Source organism: Denticeps clupeoides, chromosome 9 (assembly GCF_900700375.1).
Source record: "Denticeps clupeoides chromosome 9, fDenClu1.1, whole genome shotgun sequence".
In the NCBI taxonomy this organism is placed as follows: domain Eukaryota; kingdom Metazoa; phylum Chordata; class Actinopteri; order Clupeiformes; family Denticipitidae; genus Denticeps; species Denticeps clupeoides.
This window is the reverse complement of record NC_041715.1, coordinates 7,321,056-7,328,416: the sequence shown is the minus strand read 5'-3', so window position 1 is coordinate 7,328,416 and position 7,361 is coordinate 7,321,056.

Here is a 7,361-nt window from a genome sequence, read left to right as displayed (position 1 = left end):
ACAACCTAATTAATTCCTGTGGGTTCAACAACAAAAAAAAATACATCGCAATGGCCAATCACCTCATGCCGTACGTGTGTACAGAGCGCCACGGCCCCCCCCCCCCCTCGCTGCTGGCGGCCCGCTCCCCGCTGATGCGCTCCCTTTTACACCCAGGTGTTCGGCACTCGAGGCTCCGCCCTCCCTCCCCCCCCGTGCACGCGGGGGAGATGCATTGTGGGAACGAGGCGGGCAGAGAGCAGGCCCTTTGGCCAGCGGAGGCGGAGTGTGGCGGCACAGCGGAGCCAGCGCCGAGGCATCTTCCGGGCAAAGTCTGGCCTCCTCTTGGCCTGAGATGCTACTCGTGGCACTGGAGGTCTAGCAGGCATGGTGGGCTGTCTGTGTGTTCAGAACAGCAAGGACCTATGCTAATGAGGGTGTGTGTTCATATTCAGGCGGAGAAGGAAATGCAGAGAAAGAGAGCTAAGAATTGGGTGGTCGTAGTCTAGTCGGTAACACAGTAGACCACAAAGTCAGAGGTTCAAACCCCACTTACTCACCACTGTGTCCCTGAGCAAGACACTTAACCCTGAGCGTCTCCGGATTGACTGTCCCTGTAACTACTCATTGTAAATCGGTCTCGATAAATGAGGAAAATGTAAATGTGGACCCGCTTAGCAACTCTGTGGTTAGCTGATATATTTAAGATCTAGCTTGCTGTTTTGTACTGTACCTGGTCTTAAATGAATTTTCAACATGTTTAAAATCCTGTCAGTCACTGAAATTATGCATATTTAGACATGGTGCTGATTTGAGAGAGAAATGTAAAAGTCAGTGTTACTCGACTGACCCCAAGAATTATTGGTTCTGGATCAAAATACAGTATAGGTACTGGATGCAGAGTGAAAAACAATCTTAGATGTTGTCTGCAATGGGTTTCGTATTGGCGAAAATAGATGTAACTGTAATCCTAATTCACAGGTCTAATTACAGCAGTTCTCTGGCAGAAATCAGCTGACAGCAGACGTCATACAAGCAGCCTCTACTAAACCCATATCAGCACCACGTCCAATACCAGATAATCAAAACTGAATTTCAAACATTCTGATCGACCAGATCGCTCCCTCTCCTGCACGTTTTATGTAGCAGTGGAAACATATCCCTGAAAAAAAATAAGTGTATTTGCTAAATGGGTCTAATTTCGTAATATAAGGCCCTACATAATGCCCCACTCTTTACAATCCTACTGACTTAATAATGTCTCACCAGCTCATTGCATAGTGAGAAAGTAAAATAGGCCAGAAGGTTTCCTTGTATCCTCGGCTCTACAAGCTAGTGAGACAGCCCTGGTTTTGGTGACCTTTGAACCTTCTGCTATTCTTTGCCCCAGAATCTTTTTTCGCCCATATGTTGCACTCAGTCTGAACAGCAAGTGAATATATTTCTTGCTGCTGAAGCACATTTCTGCGAGGGACGTGCTATGCTAATGGCTGCTCTTGTAATTTCCCTGGGCAGACTGTAAAAGAAAGACTCAACGTCACTCCCCCGGTGGTTGAAATCTCTCAAGACGCCATTCCATTATGTCTTTTTCTGCGGCAGGCATCTGCACCAGTCACATTTCGAAACTTCACAGGGGGCTCTTCACATGAAAATAATTTGATCTCTGCCATCTGGCCCTCCACGATGGTTACATGTGTAAGGACATGCATTTCTGACAACAAAGTGCTCTTCCTCCAGCAGACAGATAATAGGATGTCACTGTCACTGTCCAAAAGTGCCACATGTTGGTGTTCGGTTGAAGTGACATTTAAGAGGGTCTGGGGACCTGCTGACAGTAGGGGAGAGCGACGTCTTAAAATTCAATTCCATGCTTGACACCACATGAAATTAGCTTTGGTCCGATGACTGACTGTTCTAGGTACTTGGATGCTGAACTACTTGAAGGGGTCTGAAGGAGGCAGCGGTAACGATGGGGGCTCCAACCACGACGGACAATTGCGCAATAATCGTCTGCGTAAAAGCAACTTTTATGAGTACGTGATCCGTTACTTTACTTGACCCGTTATGTTCACTGATTAGGTTAATCGATACCTCTGCTCCAGGTTCTGGGGTTTGGGGGGAATCAAACATAGATGTCGGCCCTACACCTGGAGGCGAACTGTAAAAATTCACCAGCCAGGGCGAGAGCGAGGGCCTTCACGTCACTCATCCTTCCCGTCTGCCCTCTTTGGTTCTTCATAATTGATGGACGCAAAAGGAACCATTACGCATGGCGGCGGATTGACAGTTGCCCTGACTCATGCCAGGGCGAGCTCGTGTTTTTGTTTCCGTCTCCTCGCCTCGTTCGCTGCCTTTTCGCTCCTCTGTGAGTGACAAACAGCGTCCCGGGGCCTCGGTGTGGCAGGAACACCCGGCCGCGAAATCCTCCTCGACCTGCCCTCTCCGGTCAATGATTGTCAATCAGGCCTTGGCCCGCGCCTGCGTTGGCACCGCGCGCCATATCCTTAGAAAACAATTATGATTGGGCGGCCGGTGAAAATTGATTCCCGGGTCGACGAGCGAGACGAGCGCATTCTTCTCTGGCTGGTGGGGTCCTGCCATGGGAAGCAATTACCGCTGGATGCCAGCTGACAGCCTCATTCCGCCGCCAGTCGGGCTGGCTTGATCCTCGGGCGCTCTCTAGGCAAATTGTATCCTCGCACTCATCTCAAACCTCTTACCAACTGTTGGCTTCTATCAGGAAAATAGATTGTTCCCTTTGTTCCACTGGCGCGTTGTGGGAACGGGATGGGCGCGGCGTTGCAACAATAAGGAGCTACTTTCACTTTAATGTCCAGACTGTAAGCGGGGCCAGTGGGGGTCGGGTCAGAGCAGAGACACCTGCCTGCACGGCCTCAGACCGGGAAGGGAAGAGGAGACGGGACCTCCATCAACCTGACAAGTGTCTGGCCGTTGAAGGGTGAAGTGTAGAATTGACTCTCCACTTCTCCAACCTGCAGGTTGCTTTGGCTGTTTTCTCACACTTCGGTTTTCTTGTGGTTGCGGTGATTGCTGTGGATGGTGCTCCGCAGTTGTTTGATGTCACCGCCGAACGGGAGTTTCGCATGTCGTGACTCATTTTTATTGCATTGATCTTCGTTCTTTCATTGGAGAACTATGCAATTAGCCTGTTGGCTGTACAGCAGAAAAACAATTTCATCACTGAGTTGTCTTCAAACTACTATCAGATGTTGGATACTGACCTTGTGAAGTATATGGTGTGCACACTGAGTCACGTGACAAGTTAACGCCAAAGGCCTCAGAAATTCCAGTCTCTTGTCGGTTTGCACAACACGAAGGTGTTCGTACTCATCAACCATTCGACGCTGGTAATGTCCTTTTCATGGAGCTGCAGCGTGAAGATAGAAATATCCATCAGAAAATAAAAGGTGACCTGCAACCTTCATTTTAATATTTTAAAAATTGAGTTTTTCCATTAATTCGACACCCGTCGATGTCGAAGTCTCGTGTCCTTCATACAATGTCTGGCATAAAAAAATGAATTCTGCAGAAGCTCAAAAAGGGAAGGAAGGGCACTTGCAAATCACAGCCAGATCCGAAGGCTCATCTGTCAATTTGCTTATTAATTTAATAAACACATCAAGACGGGGTTCATTGAATGCTTTAATCACTGTAATTAATGCATGCTTCTGTGCTCCACTCTCTCGCTCTGCCTCTTTGCTCATTCCGAGAGCGAAAGAATAAATAAATGAAAACATATACCGCCATCGACTAATTATCATGCAAATAAAGCCGCAAACAAAAGCATGGAGGGGCGGTTAATCTTCGCCAGTGTTTCGCTGCAATTCCCCAACGTGCTTAAAGCCGTCCGTGGCACAATTAAAAGCGAAGGGAAGAGGTGGGGCGGGGGCGAGGGAGAACGCAGGGAGCGATGCCGCGGCGCAGGGGAGGCCGAAACGCCTGTCACTTACCCGTTGTCAAATTAATTCAGGCTCCCTCTCTCCCTCTTGCCGCACCGGCGGCCTTGTCTACAGCGGGCGGCGCACCGTGTCACCTGCTCCCATCACCGGGCCGTGGAGGAGAAGCCTCCCACTTGCCGCCACGGCCGCGCTAATGGGAAGAAAGCATCTTAAACATCTCCTTATAATTACCTGACCCATTGCTCGGTGTCGGCACGCCGCACAACACCCCGGCTTCGTGTCAGATGCTTTGTGGGGAATGCTCATCTTTGATCAGGTCGCGGGCCTCGGTTGTCGGCATTACTGGCTTTTAATTGACTTTCAGGGAAGGGGAAGAAAAAACTGGATGCAGACAAGCGAGTACCTAGACCGGAAAGGCTTTAAGTAGCTGGAATCCTACCTTCACCCTTCACTTAGAACTAAACACATTTTTTAAACACATTTTTATGCGTTATGCCCACACTCAGTTAAGCAATTATTAATACATACCTGTTTTTTTTTTTTATTATTTGAAACTGTTTATTGTACAAAGTCTCTTTTGGAAAAGCAGGATTCCAAGACATTTTAAATGCTGGTTCAAAGTGCACCACTGCACACTTCTTAACTCACATGAGGAGCTGAAAGCCAGTGTGAATGATGTATTTTACTTTTTAAAAATCACTATTAACTACACAAATTACATTGACCTAGAGGCACCTTAACAACTTTTTTAGTGATTAATTTTTTTAGTCACCACAGTTTGTGAATTGACAAGATCACCAATCAGGCATAAGGAACATGAAGAGCGTGAAGATCAGCATGTTACGTATTGATAGGATTGAGATTTAAATGTGCTCCAAACAAAAACAGCCTGCTGGACAAAATCAGACACCAACCAAAGGGGCTGGGTGGGTAGTTCATTCCTCCTGCCCAATATACAGATTACCAGCAACCACTGCTTTCCTGTTTGCATTTAATTATTCAAGACATACTGCAATATGTACTTTATTCACTGTAGGGCCAAAAAATGTATTATTGCATAATTATGTGGTAAAATAGGCTCATACAAACTGCACGAATTTTGTTTTGTGGGAGACACACCATGATTTTGTCGGCCAAATGTTTGCGTGTGGATTTGGAGCAGTTATACAGAAAATATGGAACAGACTGGTTCACTCATTTGTATTTGAAACCCTCCGCAGTCAAGCGGCAACCCACTTAGCAAGAGTCAAACTCTCTCAGGTAATTAGAGCAGTATAGAAGTGTATCGTAGGAAGAACACTCCCCCTTAATGTATGAACTTATGCGCTCTGAAGGGGGACCTCCTTTAGGAATCCTAATCGAATATCCCCGCGTCCCTTGTGGATTGAAGGCGTACGGCGTCTGCATCGCAGCTCGGGAATCTAATTCAAAGAAATGCGATAATCTAATTGGGTTCCTTTTGTTCGTCTGGGTAAATATGGCTGAGGCGAGAAACAAACACGCAGCAATGTGCTTGATTATCGCCACTGTCATTAGCATAATGACCTTATTTGCTTAAAGATTGTCCCCATTAGTTGGAGATTATGCACAGAGTCCAGTTCATAATGAACAGTCGGCGAAGTGTTCCATAAAGGGCACCTTTGACATGGTTCTTATTACTTTTACACTAAATGGAGCAAATGATGAAATTTTGGTTTTTGGTCATTACTTACTACACCCTTGATGTCAACGTAAGAAATGTACCCTTCTTAAATATTTGATAGTTTTTTTTCAATGCAATTTTGTTCAATTCATCATTCTGGCCAGTGTTTCACAAGCCTTGTGACATTTTTGTGATCTCCGTCCCATTATCACTGGACTTGCTGATATGATGTTGTCTTTTGATGTCTAATTTTTCTCAGGCTTATTTTGACCACAGTGGGGCAGGGAGGAGGTTGGGGGTTGACTAAGTTTCTTTTTGTTTCATCTTTCTTCAGCTCTTCGGGACAAACCGATTTCCATGATGGCAATAAAACATAAGATTACAGCCCAGAAAAGCGCAAATTTATTAGCCCCTTTCGCCTGGAAAGGTCACAGCGTCTATGGCACCGTGGTTCATCCTATAATTGTTTGTTTATAAAGCGGGGCCCTATTAATATGCCCTTTGTAAAATGAAATTATTTGGTGGCGTGTTTGGAAATATTTTAATGTATGCTGGTTGGGAGTTTTGCGGGATAAATGAGGTAATGTTTGCCTCGAAACGAAAAAACTCGGCGGCTGCCTATGTTGTACGAATATGCAGATAATAGATAGCGTGCGCCGGATGGTGGGCTCGTGTACAATTTGGGGTCGTGACATTCTGGGCATGTTACAACGCGTCACCATGGCATATCACATCAAGCTCGTTAAAATGGCTGGAAAAAAAATATTGTTTCAGCGCATTAAAAGGACATTTTAAAGCGGGAGACGGCCGTTCTGTAGCCAGTTGTGGCGTTTCTGCATTGCAATCTGCGGGAGAAAAAAAGAACGAGTCGATGCCTGGCTTCTAAACAGCATTTGCATCGGAAAAATGACAATTACGTGGTAAAATCTGAGGGGAATATTCATTACGATTCATTATCTGCTCCACCAAATTGCATCAAGCTTATAAAATATTTCTTGCACTTGTTCAAAGGCTTGTTAGAGTCGAAATTCAATTACTGCTCACTGTAGCACGCTGTCAGGTCTTTTTAGCAAATCATTAGTCAAGGTTTATTCCTGGGCAGAGGGCAGCAGCTTGACAGGGCCTAATTGTTGCAAACCAGACGAAAAGGTCTCCTAATGAAGCCGGGATGTGGTGGGCCTGTAGCTGGCTCAAGACGGAGATTTCCAAAACTTTCGCCAGATCAAAGCCGTGCAGGGGCAGACCATTTGCTAAATTGTCAGCTCTAGATTAAACTCGTCTGGGACCTCGCATGAAATCTGAGGCTTTTTTTTTTTTTTTTGCTTTCGGAGGCGGAGGGGGGTGGTGGCGGTGGGGTTGGTGGAGGTGGTGTTTCATCTCGCGCTGAAATAATGCCGGGGAAATATTAATTAAATATTGTCGAGGAGTGAGAGGGGGCCCTGGTTTGTTCGGTGGCGCTGCCACTCAGGGCAGCGCCTAATGATTGCAACAGGATGCTCCCGTGTGTTGATTGGGAGGCATATGGCTGCGGAGACCAAAGCACTAGAACAGGCCGCGTCCATTAGCGCTAAGGGACACTGTGACTGCGCTGTAGAGGATGCCATTGTCCGTAACGAAACAGCAAATCACTGCTGTGGATCATTATGACTCACCCTCTCCACTAAGCTTATGCAATTGTTTCTGGTGGGACTCATCTAGCACAAGAAATGAGCGCATGGAAGGGAGAGGATTATGACAGTTTATCGTATGCTCCCCATATTTATGTCACATGTGTTTTCAGCTCTATGGTTACAAATGGAGCAACGATTCTGCAAGGAAAG